At 39.2% G+C, this 16,875-nt stretch overlaps 1 protein-coding gene across 16 annotated transcripts in view; it reads left to right on the top strand.

Annotated features, from left to right (window-relative positions):
- DLG2 (discs large MAGUK scaffold protein 2) overlaps positions 1 to 16,875 on the top strand; it is a 2,226,746-nt gene that overhangs the window by 1,350,545 nt on the left and 859,326 nt on the right. The gene's annotated exons all lie outside the window — the stretch shown is intronic.

Genomic DNA, 16,875 nt, shown 5'->3' with positions numbered 1-16,875 from the left:
TCTATTTCTCCATTGCTGCCCTCTAAATAAATCCTTCAGTAGCATTTTTCTAGATTCTGTATATGTGCGTTAGAATACAATATTTCTCTTTCTCTTTCTGACTCACTTCACTCTGTATAACAGGTTCTAGGTTCATCTACCTCACTGGAACTGACTCAAACATGTTCCTTTTTATGGCTAAATAATATTCCATTGTGTATATGTACCACATCTTTATACAGTCATCTGTTGATGGACATCTAGGTTGCTTCCATGTTCTAGCTAGTGTAAATAGTGCTGCAATGAACAAAGGGATGCATGTTTCTTTTTCAATTTTGGTTTCGTCAGGGTATATGCCTAGCAGTGGGAGTGCTGGGTAATATGGTGGTTTTATTCCTAGTTTTTTTAAGGAATCTCCATACCGTCTTCCATAGTGGCTGTATAAATTTATGTTCCCACCAACAGTGCAACAGCGTTCCCTTTTCTCCACTCCCTCTCCAGCACTTATTGTTTGCAGATTTTTTGATGAGGGCCATTCTGACCGGTATGAGGTGATATCTCATTGTGGTTTTGATTTGCATTTCTCTAGTAATGAGTGATGTTGAGCATCTTTTCATGTGTTTGTTTGCCATCTGTATGCCTTCTTTGAAGAAATGTCTTTCAGGTCTTTTTCCCACTTTTTGATTGGGTTGTTTGTTTTTTGGTCATTGAGTTATATGAGCTGCTTGTATATTTTGGAAATTAATCCTTTGCCAGTTGTTTCATTTGCTATTATTTTCTTCCATTCTGAGGGTTGTCTTTTTACCTTGCTTGTAGTTTCCTTTGCTGTGCAAAAGGTTTTAAGTTTAATCAGGTCCTACTTGTTTACTTTTTATTTTCATTGCTCTAGGAGGTTGGTCATAGAGGATCTTGCTTTGATTTATGTCATCGAGTGTTCTGCCTATGTTTTTCTCTAAGAGTTGTCTTAAATGTAGGCCTTAAATCCATCTTCAGTTTATCTTTGTGTATGGTGTTAGAAAGTGTTCTAATTTCATTCTTTTACATGTAGCTGTCCAGTTTTCCCAGCACCATTTATTGAAGAGTCTATCTTTGCCCCATTGTATATTCTTGCTTCCTTTGTCAAAAATAAGGTACCCATAGGTGCATGGGTTTATTTCTGGGCTTTCTATCTTGTTCCATTGGTCTGTATTTCTGTTTTTGTGCCAGTACCATGTGGTCTTGATGACTGTAGCTTTGTAGTATAATCTGAAGTCAGGAAGGTTGATTCCTCCAGCTTCATTCTTCTTTCTCAAGACTGCTTTGGCTGTTTGGGGTCTTTTATGTTTCCATATGAATTGTGAAATTTTTTGTTCTAGTTCTGTGAAAAAATGCCTTTGGTAATTTGATAGGGATCACATTGAATCTGTAGGTTGCATTTGGTAGTATGGTCATTTTCACAATATTGATTCTTCCTATCCAGGAACATGGAATATCTCTCCATCTGTTTATGTCATCTTTTATTTCTTTCATTAGTGTCTCATCAGTGTACATTTCTTATGTCTCCTTAGGTAAGTTTATTCCTAGATATTTAATTCTTTTTGTTGCAGTGGTGAATGGGATTGATTCCTTAATTGCTCTTTCTGATTTTTCATTGTTAGTATATAGAAATGCAAGTGATTTCTGTGTATTGATTTTGTATCCTGCAACTTTGCTAAATTCACTGATTAGCTCTAGTAACTTTCTGATACTATCTTTAGGGTTTTCTATGTACAGTATCATGTCATCTGCAAACAGGGAGAGCTTTACTTCTTCTTTTCTGATCTGGATTCCTTTTATTTCTTTTTCTTCTCTGATTGCTGAAGCTAGGACTTCCAGAATTATGTTGAATAATAGTGGTGAAAGTGGACACCGTTGTCTTATTTCTGATCTTAGGGGGAATGCTTTCAGTTTTTCAACATTGAGAATAATGTTTGCTGTAGGCTTATCATGTATGACCTTTACTAAGTTGAGGTAGTTTCCTTCTATGCCCATTTTTTGAAGAGTTTTAATTATAAATGGGTGCTGAATTTTGTCAAAGGATTTTTCTGCATCTTTTGAGATTATCATATGGTTTTTATCTTTCCATTTGTTAATATGGTGTATCACATTGATTGATTTGCATATATTGAAGAATCCTTGCATTCCTGGAATAAACCCAACTTGATGATGGTATATGAGCTTTTTGATGTGTTGCTGAATTGTGTTTGCTAAAATTTTTGCATCTATGTTCATCAGTGATATTGGCCTGTAGTTTTCTTTTTGTGTATTGTCTTTGTGTGGTTTTGGTATCAGGGTGATGGTGGCCTTGTAGAATGAGTTTGGAAGTGTTCCTTCCTCTGCAATTTTTTGAAAAAGTTTTAGAAGGATAAGCATTAGCTCTTCTCTGAACATTTGACAGAATTCTCCTGTGAGGCCATCTGGTCCTGGGCTTTTGTTTTTGAGGAGATTTTAATCACAGCTTCAATTTCAGTGCTTGTAATTGGGTTGCTCATAATTTCTACTTCTTCCTGGTTCAGTGTTGAAAGATTGAACTTGTCTAAGAATCTGTCCATTTCTTCCAGGTTATCCATTTTATTGCCATATAGTTGTTCATAATAGTCTCTTATAATCCTTTGTATTTCTGCATTGTAGAAAAGACTGTACTTTTTTAAGCTTCATTTAGATATTTTTTTTTTTAATTAGGAACATGCCTAAGAACAGTAGAGTTTGTAGATTTTATTTTGTATAGAAACCAGAAAATATACTGTACTAATCTTTTTACTATTGCTACCACTGAGATGACCACTACACTCTTATTTCTGCCTTATATTTTCCTTATCTTTGTCTATCTTATTTCAGTTCTCAAAGCAATGTAAACTGGATTTTTTCTCATTACTGCTTTGTAAGGTAAGGAAGACAGGTTTTAACATCCCATGTTATTTATAAGGGGCTTCCCAGGTGGTGCTAGTGGTATAGAACCCACCTGCCAGTGCAGGAGATATAAAAGACACGGGTTCAATTCCTGGGTCAGGAAGATCTCCTGGAGGAGGGCACGTTAAACTACACCAGTATTCTTACCTGGAAATCCCATGAACAGAGGGGCCTGGCAGGCTGCAGTCCATCGGGTCGCACGGAGTCGGACACAACTGAAATGATTTCACGTGCGCATGCACATCATTTATAAGAAAATTGAAGTGGCCGGGATCAAAAGTGGTTAAGTAGTAAAACATGGCCTAGTAGGGCCAGACTCTCATTCTAGTGCACTTTTGCTCAGATTCATAGTTTTTGCTACTTAAAAAGTCTAGGTCTGAATCCTAGCTCTAACACTTGCTGTCTTGGGAAAATGCTTCACTTCTCTGTACCTCAGTTTCATCCTCTCTAAAATTATATATTATACAAATATTTTTTAAGTTTGTGATTTAAATGAAATAATGTGAATTAAACCCTTAGTACAATGGCTAAGCAAAGTGCCCAGTAAGGGTTGCCATTATTAATATTGCAAATTTTTAACATTAGCCCAACTGTATCCTTTTACAGTTTGCAGAAGGTTTTTTTGTTTGTTTTGCATAGTTTTTAATCCTTGATCCCATTTGCTTCTCAAAGAAGCACATGAGGTTGACCAAATAATTTCCAATTTCCATTTGTAATTAAACAGAAAGTTTCAGAGAGGTTACTGACTAAGACCATTGTATGAGTGAGAAAAGATGTCTTAAATATTTATTAGATGACCCAAATCCTAAACCCTTTTTATTACTATCTTACTAATAAAAGTGAAGTTAGTATTAAATTCAGGAATCATCCAACTGTTTATTTATAGTTGGGCGTAGCCTTAGAATAATTTAGGGAGTTAGGTGACCTGATCGAGTTCTGCAGTGGTGCAGCAGTCCCCAGAAGGCCTCATCTGCTGAAGCCAAGGGCAGGGCTGGGGGATGTTCTTCCCTTAACATAAAAACATTACATGCAAGTGATTTTTGTCAAGTTAGAATAGGCAAGGAGGGCTCATGAGATGTCAGGCTGCAAACATTATATTCATAAGGAAGTCATCATCTCCTTTCCAGTTGGTTGGGGAAATCCTTTACAGAACGAATGAAGGTTCCAACGTGTCTGAGTTCACAATTCCAGTGGACAAAGGGGTCTAAAAGAACAGAGGAGAGTCAGCCTTGAAAGCATTATTTCACTCTCCACCTTGTGACAGAGTCCCCATGCGCCAGAGAACAGGTTCCTCTCTGCCTTCTGTCCCTTCATTCCGTTCTTCTCTCTTATGCCTACCTTCTTTTCTCTAGCCCACAGCAATAGGTAATATTCCTTCATCTTCCCTCTGATACACAGAATGGTGGCATTATCCTAGGCCCAGGAGGAAGTAAATTGGCAAAGAGAACCCTTGCTTTGCAGAATAACCTAGGGTAAGAAAGCCCATTGGAAAACTGAGAAACCCAAATAACATTGGCAGGGCCACTCTGGGAAGCTGAGACAGCTGTGGGGCTAGGAACTGGGTGGCATTTTGGACCTAGAGATCTGTAGGCTCTTGGCTGTGGGGCAAAGAGTTCATTGCCTAGTCAATGACAATATACAAACACATCTGCAGAATATGTTCTTTGGCACCAGCAAATGTTGGCAATGTTTAGCCAACCTCTATTTTTCTAGTCCCCATTCACTTCTCCTTTTAATCTATTCTTTCCCCTTGTTTTTCCTCAATGAAAATGATTTCAAATAAGACATTGCTTTTGAAGAAAAATGGGTAGATGTGAGATTGATAGATGTACAGATGTTTTCAGAATTTAAAATAAGGGAAATTGATCTAAAATGTTGTCTACTCTGTTGCTGCCACAACCCAGGCCAAGTGCCATCATTTAAAAGCAGGTATTGAAACATTTTCCAGACACAACAGGAACATAAGCACCTTATCTCTTACTAGTAGTGAAGCAGTAAACCAAACTCACACCTCCTCTTCATCTTTCTGCGTTACATTTTACCCCCTCTCTCTCTCACACACACACACACACACAAATATTCTAGATATGAAATATTTTAAGACTTTCTCCATGACTGTTACATTTTAAACTTTGAGCAAATGATCTACTGTCAAATTATGGTTAGTAGGGGGTAAAAATGAAAACAGACCTTAGATGTTAGGAAACCTTAGAGTTAAGGCTTATAGCACATGGAGAAAGGCAAGAATGGAAGAAAGAGCTTGGTGATAATTTTCTGTTTCACTTCAAATCTTTTTGACTCTTTAATATGGCAGAGAATTCTTTGCCACTAATTGCATGGTCATGAGGGCAGAAAATTAACTGCTTCATTAAAAAGAATCTAGGCTCTAAATATCATACAAAATATAGATTATGAAAATAATCATAAATAGCTTTTTTAAGGTGCCTCGTTTAAGACATACAAAACCTCATCCTTTTTCCAGTTAATTAGAAGATACTTTTATTATTGATCTTTTCCTGATTCGACTTTTGTCTTATTTTTTGCATGCCTTTCTTAATGCCATGTCTTCTGACTTTCTGTATCTGAATGATAAGAGCAGAGGTCATCATTATCCAGAACGGTGACTTGTATAGCATCCTGCCTTCTTTCCAATATTTCCCAGCAGATCAAAATTTATGATGAATGAAATCAGATCCTTGATGAGACAGGCTCTTAGAGGTTATCCATTTCACTCTTTACTCCTCAAATATAAAAATAAATTGGGAGGCTCACTGTATTGACTTTTCATCCTGAGTTACAGAATTTGCTGGGTCTAAAACTGAGATCTCCTAATTCCCCATCATCCATCTTTATGCCAGTGACATAATCCCTTGGCTGGATTGTGGTTATTTCCAGGGAGCTAGAGTACCTGATTTTTTTTTCTTTTTCTTTTTTTTTTTTAACTTTTTGTTTTGTATTGGGGTATAGCCCATTAACAATGTTGTGATAGTTTCAAGTGGACAGGGAAGGGACTTGGCCATACATATACATGTATCCATTCTCCCCCCAAATCCCCTCCTATCCAGGCTGCTACATAACATTGAGCAGAGTTCCATGTGTTATATAATAGATCCTTGTTGGTTATCCATTTTAAATATAGCAGTGGTGCATATCTATGATTTTTGAGAACCATGCAGGACCTACCTGAGATGTCAGGTTGACCCCATTATAAATAACTTGAAACATTTTAATATTAAAAAAAATGGATGGATATGCAGTAAAATATATTAAAAGCTACATGAATTTTTAAAAAGATAAAACATGAGACTTCAAATAAATGCTGTTTGAGATGGATTTGGGGGATATATCTTCACACTTATCTGAAAAATTCGAGAAATTCTTAGGATGCCATTTTACTTTTTTCACAATGTTTTGAGTCCTTAGCTTTTTCACCAGATTCCATGCTTCCTCCCACCTCCCCAACTTCTAGAATGCACAGTGAGGTAATAAATTAGAGCAGGGAACATTCCCTTGCTCCAATGGACTCGGAGTGAAAAAGAGTGAGTCTTGGCTCCACTAATTTTGAAGTCTTGTGACCTTGGGCAATTTCGTTACAGGTTCATGCCTCACTTCCCCTATCTGCATAATGAGCATAATTGTAGCATGCAACTCAGAGGCTTGTAATGAGAGGTAGCAAAGAATGAGTGTAAAGGACCAGCATATGGTAGGCATGGAAGAATCTTTCTGTTTATAACTTTCCTTAAATTACATGCCATGGTTCAGAATAGCATGGTCTGCAGTGCCTGGCAGCTCCGGACCCTCCCATCAACAGCGCTGGCCGTGTGGCACAGTGGCTTGTCACCAGAGGGCAGTTACCCCCTTCTACCCGTTGCACTTTCATCTCACAGGTTTCTCATCAATCTTTTATTTATTTATTTTTCTTTCAACTGGGTTATGGTTGCTTTACAATGTTGTATTGGTTTCTACCGTACAGCAAAGAGAATCAGCTCTATGTGTACAAACACCCTGTCCCTCTTGACCCTGCCCGCCACCCCTCTCCACCCCAGCCCTCTAGGTCACCACGGAGCACCGGGCTGAGTTCCCTGTGCAAGTTCCCACTAGCCATCTGTTTTATACATGATAATGTGTATATGTCCCTCCCAATATCCCAATTCATCCCCCCAACCCATCCCCATGTTCACACACCTGTTCTCGACATCTGAGTCTCTGTTCCTGTCCTGCAAATGGTTACATCTATAGCGTTTTTCTAGATTCCACATATATGCATAAATATACAATATTTGTTTCTCTCTCTCTGACTTTCTAGGTCCATCCACATCTTTACAAATGACCCAATTTTGTTCCTTTTTTATGGTTGAGTAATATTATTTCATTGTGTATATGTACCACATCTTCTTTATCCCTCCATCTGTTGATGGACATTTAGGTTCCTTATCTCTTGTTGCTGTGGTTCTAGTTCCAAAGGTCTTCTTGCCTGGAAGGTTCCATAGACAAAGGAATCTGGTGGGCTATAGTCCATGGGATCGCAAAGAGTAGGACACGACTGAGCACATATGCCAAAAACCCGTTAACGAACATCTTTTGAGTATATTGTAGGCTAAGCACTGTTAGGAGTGTTGGTGGAAGTGGCTGGTGAAGAAATGAAGTAGGATGAGGGCCCTGCCATCACAGTGGTTTCGTCAAGGAGATTAAAAGTATCATGCATGAGCCACTTAACCGTCAACACGTGTAAGAACAGAAAGAAGTGTTCGTTAAGAATGGCAGAACTTGGTGCTTTGACATAACTTCTTTGCTGCTATATTTATAGTTTAATGTGAACTGTAGTTCAATTGATGAATGTTTTAAAATTTGGGAGGAGCAGGATGGATAGACTGACACCTGCAGTGGATTGAGGAAGCTCTCACAGAGAGTCTGGGACTTTAGATTGTCCTTGCAGGGTGGATGGAGTTTGGTTAGGAAGATAAGAAAGGGGATGGTGGTTGCTTCAGGATGTGGCGGGGATGAAAGAAATGTCAACAGTGACCTTATGGTAGGCATCAACAAGGTGTCTGCTTGGAGTAGTTAGAGTTATGTCCCAGTGGAAGAAAGGAGACAACAGAAGAGAAATAAACAGAAGTCATTGATAGGTCACCCACTGTGGGCAAGGCCCTGATCCAGATACTACAGAAGAAGTGGTGATCAACCAGGTGTTTGACAGCTTGCTCAGAATTCTGATACCTGAAACTGGAAAAATACACCTGCACTGGGAAGAGTATAGCTCTTTGATGGCTTCACAAAATGGAGCATTTGGTATCCACATAGTTCTTTCCAGGAATAACACCATGCAAGTGAAACAGTGAAATAAGCAGGTATTGTGATTGTGGCATGGGGCACATTGACCAACCCACATCTGATATTTGAGCTAGTGACTCCATTTTTGGTACACTCTTCATAGGGCATTTGCACACACAAATGAAGCAGTTAGATTTGTAAATGCTCAAGAGTGCATCAGTGGGATTTATGGCACCATGAATGAATAATGGGGTACAGCAATGGGGTTTAGAGTCAGAAGACCTAGGTTTGAATGTCAGCTTTTCTCTAGATGTCTGACTTTGGGAAATTCACTCAGGCACTCTGAGGTTCAGTTTACTTATCTGTAGAATTCTACCAGTCCCTCTGGGGCTCTGTGAAGAATAGATAAAAAGCACAGATGGAAATCTTGCCATATTTCCTGGCACACAGTGGGCATTGGTCAATGAATGGTAGTTCCCTTTCCTCTGCCTGTGGGAATGAAATGATCTAATGCACATGGACACACTTGTTAAATTATGAAACATGATATAGGTAGCCAATCTAATATAATATCTAGTTCAGTTTGAGTGATGATCTACAGACCTGGTTTTAGTGAGTCATTTATTTTAGCCTTTTATGCTAAGTTCAAAGAGGTATGTGGACAGAGTATAAGATGGAGGTTTGAAGAGTCTTCGTAACTAACAGTGCAAGCAATTTTTGTCTGTGGCATCAAGTTAGATTGATTCTAGAGAAAACTTATAAAGGAAGGGAAACTCTTTAGTTCTAGGTCTTTACTTTCTGTGCCTCATTCTCCAGGCTGGCCCATCTTTTCTACTCTTGGGTTAAAGAGGTGCCCCCATGCAGCCTAAGACCCTTAGGATATCATTCATTTTTGCAAAAGATTATATACTACCTTGCATTTTTAGGAGGATCAAGCAGACATGTTCTCACTTTAATCCAAAGGGAAGACATATTTGCAGTGTATTTTTCAAAGATCAGTGAAAGAATGTGTGTTGACTAAAACAGACTTCTGGACACTTATCAGTTTTTAATAGGAAACAGAAGCCAATGTTTTGTAGTGAAGTGTTACTCACTTTGGAACCAGACTAATAGGTTCGACTTTTGACCCTGCTGTTACTGCCCTGATGACCTTGGACAAATTACTTAACATCTATGTGCCTCAGTTTTCTGTAAAATGGGGATATTATTATTTTTAGTATTTAAGAGAGTTTGGGCAAGTAGAGTTGAATCGAGTTCAAGGCAAACATATATCTGACACTCTTTCTTCTTATTTTCTGAACCTGTCTAGTGATAAGCTAGGTGGATAATCATCCCTGCGTTTTATTAAGTGCTGGGGAGAAGAACCAGGGTCTTGGCTTCCTCTGAAGCTGCTCTCTTGAGACATCCTTCCAAGGACATTAACCCGCAGTTACGCCCTGGCCAGCTCAGCCCTGGGCCCTTACATTGCTCACTCACCCCCTCACCTGTTACCACCTAGCGTTCTCCCCTTTGAGGGGAGTTGTCCTATGTCCCTGCAGGGTCAGTCAGGGCAAATGAGGTGACAGCCCAGAGCCTCTTGGTGTTACTATCGGTAATGACTCTTCCAGAGAGGCAATGTGAAAAGGAAGAGAAAATCCCGAAAAGCGAAAAACCACCACAGTAATAAATAACATAACCTTACAGCTATGGAGCACATCTCTTTCACTTCATGTGCGTTATTCCCCTAGCTAACTCCTTAGGAAATAGGTTAACTGGAAAATAGCATTGTCCCATTTTTAAGTGGGGTTTTGAAAGTGATATAGGGACCTAGAAACCCTCAGAGAATTGGGGAGTTGAATCTGAGTCAGTATGGTGAGAAATTTCTCTTCAGACTGGGAAAGAGAAACTAGCCATTTTCAGGGCAGAAAATAACTGCATTGTTTTTTTTTTAAGCCTTACCTGGAAAATCTCAGGAGAAGGAATCAGGAGCCAGCTTGTGTTCTGGGCTTGGAAAGGCCTGGTTAGACACCCGGTTTGGGGCTTCCCTGGTAGCTCAGCTGGTAAAGAATCCGCCTGCAGTGCAGGAGACCCCGGTTCGATTCCTGGGTCGGGAAGATCCCCTGGAGAAGGGATAGGCTACCCACTCCAGGATTCTTTGGCTTCCCTGGTGGCTCAGCTGGTAAAGAGTCTGCCCTCAATGTGGGAGACCTGGGTTCGATCCCTGGGTTGGGAAGATCCCCTGGAGAAGGGAAAGGCTACCCAGTCCAGAATACTGGCCTGGAGAGTTCCATGGACTGTATAGTCCATGGGGTTGCAGAGTTGGACACAATTGAGCAACTTTCACACTGTGCTACCTCTTAGAATTTCTGACGTCAGGCAAGTGGTTTAGCCACTTTGAGCCTTATTATTATTATTATTTTTAATGAGAATGATAAGGTTTTCCTTAGGATATCTTGAGAAGTAAATACACTGATGTATCTCAAGTATTTATCACAACTGCTGGAACATAGTTATCTTCGAGTGCTTAATATTTTGTTATTGTCATTCTTGTTGCTGCTGTTATCCTATTTTCTGTTTTGATACTGAACGATTATGACCTCTGGGGCATGCCACTTCCTTTCTCTGTCTCCATTTCATATTCATAAAATGAAGGGTAGAATGATTCTTAAGGCCTCACCTTCAAAGTTTTACATTTCTTAGAGTGGATTTGTTCTTCCCGTTTTGTTTTTTCCTCTCTCATGTAGCCATCAATATGTATTCAATCAGTCGTTTAGCAGTAATTTTCTTTGGAGCTTACTCAAAAAAAAATCCTGATTCAGTCAGCCTGAGTGTGCCTGTGCTTAGCCTAAGGTATCTACAGTCTTGTTCACACAATGCACTAGGGCTCACTGACTGGCCTGGAGTGAGGAGGGCAGGGTTCTGGAACCATCCCAGATGGAGGTAAACGTCTAATTTGGCTTTCACCTAGCCTCTGAGGTGTTGGTGAATAGTCATCATTAGAATCCAGAGAGTTCTGGTAGAGTTTGTTCCCGTTTTGAAGGGTAGTAGAGTGTGATTGTCAAGAGCATGGATTCTGGCTGGTGGGGAGGGTTAACACACACACACACACACACACACACACACACACACACACACTGCTATAAATAAAATAGATAAAAAGCAAGTACCCACTGTATAGTACAGGGAGCTATGTTCAGTATTTTGTGATAACCTTTAATGGCCTGGAAAATTCCATGGGTGGAGGAGCCTGGTAGGCTACAATCCATGGGATCACAAAGAGTCGGACACGACTGAGCGACTTCACTTTCACTATAATGGCAAAGAACATTGCACACATGTCTGTAGATATGCATAATTGAATCACTTTCTGCACACCTGAAACTAACAGCATTATAAATTAACTGAGCTTCAATTTTTTTTAACGGTTAAAAAATAAAATATAGCTTAGAAAAAAAGAACAGAAACTCTGACCCAGACTATCAGATTATTTGGGTTTGAAGATGGATTTATCAGATGTATGGCTTTGGGAAAGTTACCTAACCTGTATTTTCTCACCTGTAATTTGAGAACAACAGTGTCTCATTGGGTTATTTGATAGTTAATTAAATTAATTAATATAAACAGATGTAGTAAAGTGCTTGCCTTTAGTATTATCCATCCCAGTGTTACTATATCAGGTAACTGGTTGTAATGGGGTTTCTTCCTGTTCCTCTATTATGTTGGCCCATTCTGGAAATTTAAAAATGTGATGTGGTTGGGGGTGGAGTGGACCCCTGCCTCAGTTTACTGCCTTTAGTTCTCTGCTTTACTGGAACCCTTTCTTTTCTCTCCTTCTTTCCTGCAATCTGTTGGGAGGAGTCACACATCCCTAGTTGTTGTCAGGGTCCTAATCTTACTTGAAGGACATACCAGGATTTGAAAGATCTACTTGAAAGATCGTCACTACCTAAAGATTCCAGGTAGTGATGATGCTCAATGAAGCAATTGCAGATCTTTCAAGGAGAGAAGAGAAAGGATTCCAGGAAAGCAGAGAACTAGAGGCAGTGAACTGAGGCAGGAATCCTCCCACCCCCAACCACATCACATTTTCGAATTTCCAAAATGGGCCAACATAATAGAGGATCAGGAAGAAAACCTAATAAAAATAAAATTATCCTGAGTTTGGCTTTTTGCATATCAATTCCATATTTAATGGCAGACCTCTTATTTCAGGCCTGATGGGGTATGTGGGTAGTAACCCCCATGTTCTATTTCCCTGGTTGGAATTGGGACATGATCTGATTAGGGTTCACCCCGATGGCAGCCCTCTTTGTGATTATGAAGCTGAAGGACAATTACTGTGATATCTTGGAGCAGTCAGTCTGTGCCAGCTAATATTTATCTTGAGCTTCTGAGATCTCTGCTTGTCTCACTACAATCATATACACACACAAATGGGCTCGTTTTAAAATTTTCAGTGGCTTCCATTTTAGTCTTCATGCCGCACTGTAGAAAGAGCCTGTGTTACTTCTTGTCACTTCAGGAGCCTTGTTCTTTAAGTCTGAGAAGATAAGCCAAAGATGCTGGGCCCCCAAAACAGCTCACGAGTTATTCTTGCCATATTTTACCTCCTGTTTAAGTTGGCCTACTGACAGCCAGCTGCCTTCTGCTGGCATGTTCCAGGTCAGCTGAGATCCCTGCACGATCCCTAGCCACATCAATGTTTTTATTCGGTTCCTAGTGTATTTAGGTCACTTAGCTGTGTGGGTTTCTCTCCGTTTCTACTTTGCTGCTTAAAAGTTTAGTTATAGGGGCTTCCTTGGTGGTCCAGTGGTTAATACTTTTATCTTTCTGTGCAGGGGATGTGGGTTCAATCCCTGGTCAGGGAACTAAGATCCCATATGCCTTGTGGCCAGAAAAAAAAAAAAAAATATTGTAACAAATTCAACAAAAGACATTAAACAATGGTCCACATTAAAAAACAAACAAACAAAAAAGAACTTTAAAAAAAAGTTTATGTATAGGCCTGGATTCAGTCTTCTGACCTTCCCACTGGTTAGCCTGTGCTTATCAGCAATAAGCCTCACAGACTGTGTTATTTGACCCACCAGCCTCTCTACCACCCCTGCTGATACCTTGCTTAGAGAGGCTTCCTCTGGCTTGGTGACCACCTGCCCATTTATGTCAGAGGTATTTCACACATCTGGCACTTAACAAATGTAACATCAGTGGGAATTAATGAACTCCTTTGAAAATGTGCATTCATTATGTAAGACTCTTTATTAGTTACATTATCTTGGTGGCAAGCGATAGAAGTTTAGTTTTTCATTTCCTATCATGAGCAAAGTTAATGATGTACTATTTGACTATCCCATGGAATTCAAGGATAGGGAGGTAACAGGAATTTATGAATAACTTGATCTATTAATTTGGATTGTATCAGTATTTTCTCTGCTTCCTTCTTTCTTCCCTCTGATTAGCTTTATTCTTCCCTCTTCCTGTAAACTGGGTTTTTCCACATGGAAGAGAATGTAATATAAAAGGCAAGCCCTTCATGTCTTATAGTTTGGGTCACCCAAGTGAGATTCATTTTCTTAAGCCTTTATGTTTACATTCAGACAAGCCTTCAAGCTTCTGATTTAAAGGTCTTCTTTTATCATATTTGGTAGTGATAACTCTCTCCAGTTAATGGAAATTAGCATCTTAAAGGAAAATGCTGAAATCTGCTAAATCAACCATTTGATTTAGGCGTTTCACTAAAGAGGATATTCAGCATGGAGAGAGAGTGTGTGTATGGCAAGGCAGTGTGGAGATGACACTTAGTACTTTAGCTATCAACGTACCTGGGGAATTGGTTTTCATATGCAGAAACCAAAGTAGGCATGGACTCACATGGTCTCAAAGGCGAGAAAAGAAACAGGAAGAGGACAAGCCAACACAGCATCTGGTGAGAAAAGCACATTCATGGGCCATGCCCAGAATTCTCCTGTCCTCTGTACTGCTCCCACTTGGGGCACTTATTCTCTGCTCCTCTGCGCCATTGAGCACCCGACAGATTATAAGAAGCTTCTGAGAAAATGGTCTGGGGGAGGGCTCTGAGAGTTCTGGAGCAGAGCAATGAGGTTTTCAGAAAGCCTCATGTAGCAGCTCAGTGGGGGAATTGTGCTATTCAGAACAGCCCACCCTGGCGTCTCCTTGGCACTCGCATCAGGGAGTTGCCAGTGTCAGATGTATGTGATATATGTGTGTGCTCACACGACCCACAGACATTTGTTCGTGCATTTTTAGTGACTGTCATAGATGTAGGAATTAACTACGCTTCTAGATCTTTTTAGCACCAAGAAGGAACAGTGAGCTTTTCGCATTACACAGATTGTACTTCAAGGTTCACAGACTTTACATCCTGCATTTATGAACTAATTATTATTTCAAAAAACTGGATAATTCAATGTTAATGACTGGTTAAAGAAAGAAGATGATAGTAGATATTGGAAAGTCATCACAGTTTTGTTGGTAACATAAGATTATCTCAGAAATGCTTTCCAGATCTTACAAAGAGATATTTCCTGTGTACTCTACTTTATAGCTTCACTTAGTCAATATTTCCTAAGTATTTACTGAGCTCTTTCTGTGTACCCAGGTGCTGTGAAAAATTCTAGGAAAATAAATAATCCTTGTTGTTGCAAGTGTCTAACTGGAAAGACCAAATTTACATCCATGAAATGGAAAATAGCAACAGAAACATACAAAAGTGATAAATGGCATTGTATAGGGAATGGATCTATGTATAAAATTTATTTCCAGACCACATGGATGCAATTTATAAGAGGGTAAAATGAGTTGAATAGTCCCAAATCAAACCAAAACATATTTTTTGATCAAAGTATAGTAGATAACAAGGAGAAATACAAGTACTGGGTGTGATGCTCAGAAAGTTTTCAGTAGTCTAGTCAAGGAAACAAGATGCAAGTCTTTTGGAAGTCCCAGGAGCCAATTAGAAAGCATAGAAGAAACTTCCTCAAAACTAAAAACCAGAAACCATCAAGGAATTACCAGGTGGCTTTCAACATCTACTATGCAAGACCCTGCAGCATGTCTTACCTTCATGGTGGTCTTTGCTTTGCCTGGGTCTTACTGGCTGGTCTAGTTAGAGATCTCAAATAACTGTAGGACCCCAGTGGTAGAGACCCCTAGGTAATGGACTCATAAAACATCGTAGTGTGGAAAAGTGGATTTTGAGGTCAGAGAGGCTGCTGTGAAATCTCAGCTCTCATTTTCTCTGAACCTCAGTTTTCTCATCTGTATCGTAGGGATATTAACAATAATGCCTCATCAGTATGGTTTTGTGGAGATTATATGAGGATGTATATGCATTTTATTATAAATGGACAAGTAATATGTATTTAATAAATGGTGATTTTCACGACCTAATCAGTTCTCTTTAGAGCAACTGTGCCTCTAGCATAGCATTGAGATTACAGGGACAGAAACAGTGCACAAACCATCCAGTAACATTATATCCTTATGATAGTCCATCTTTAAGGTCATTAGCTAGTAACACTATTTAATATTGATTGTGAAATTTACATTTATAAAGCCCATTCAAATATAGCACCTCATTTATTCTTCAGACAACCTTTTTAGAAAGTGATTATTTCTATTTCCATTTTACAGAGAAGGAAAATGAGGCAAAGAGAGTTAGTGGGCTTACCTCCAGATCAGATTACCAAGAAGTTGCTCAGCCCCCAAATCATATAACCAGGAAGTTGTTAAACCAAACCTGAGCCCAGGTCTTCTGACTCCAAACCTCATGTTCATCTCCCTATGCTACAGGCTTAACAGTTTTGGGGTAGGTTCCAGTGGAAACTTTCTCCAAAGCCCATGTTTATCCACAAGGTACTTGCTATTAGGAGTTAACAAGTAAACCATGACTATTTAGTTGACCCACTATGTAGACATGTGAAGCAGGGTCGTGTTTTCAATGACCAATGATTTTAGTTAAAACTTGGAACTCTGTTCTATAAAATCTGCTGGATTGCCATGTGTTTTGTCTTTTGATTAGGATCCCATAGACATAGACTGACATTAGAAAGCTGTTAACTCTTGTTAACTCCAGAGGGCACAGTTAATGAAATGTCCCCAAAGTTGAGCACTTGCGCAAACTACCGTGAAGTATAGGACAGCTCCCGATTAATCATGGTGAGACCATTTCCTCTATCTAAATGAAATCTGCAATTTGGGAAGGAGATTAAAGATCCTTAGGGGGATGAAGGAAAAGTTGCTGTGAAAAGTCTAGAAACCAGAAAATAGATCTGCTCAATATTCATGAAGTCAGATTGGCTGATGCAAATAGATTGCAATCTCTTATTTTCTAATGACTTGGCTTGTAGCACTCCTATATCAGTTTTACACAGATTCCTACTCATCTTTAAAAGGAATGGCTGCATTTTGTAGTTTTTTTTTGTTTTAAAAGAACTTTAGCATATCTAATACAATTTTCTGCCATGTTTGACTAATTTTTAATTTTCTACCTAAGGGTTTCTAAAGCATATTTTCAAAGGTATATAAATGATAAAGAAAAAAATATGACCAGCATATGAAATAGGTGAACATATGTAAAATGCCAAAAAGTGAATGCTTCTATTTTGCATCGTATACAATGTTCTCACAAAAGCCAGTTTAAAGAAAAGAGTTATAGTGTTAGGTTTAATTTTGCTTCCATGAGAGAAAAAAATCAAA

This window comes from Dama dama, chromosome 2 (assembly GCF_033118175.1).
Source record: "Dama dama isolate Ldn47 chromosome 2, ASM3311817v1, whole genome shotgun sequence".
Taxonomy (NCBI): Eukaryota; Metazoa; Chordata; class Mammalia; order Artiodactyla; family Cervidae; genus Dama; species Dama dama.
The sequence above is the reverse complement of the archived record's forward strand: the minus strand, read 5'-3'. Positions and strand labels throughout refer to the sequence as shown.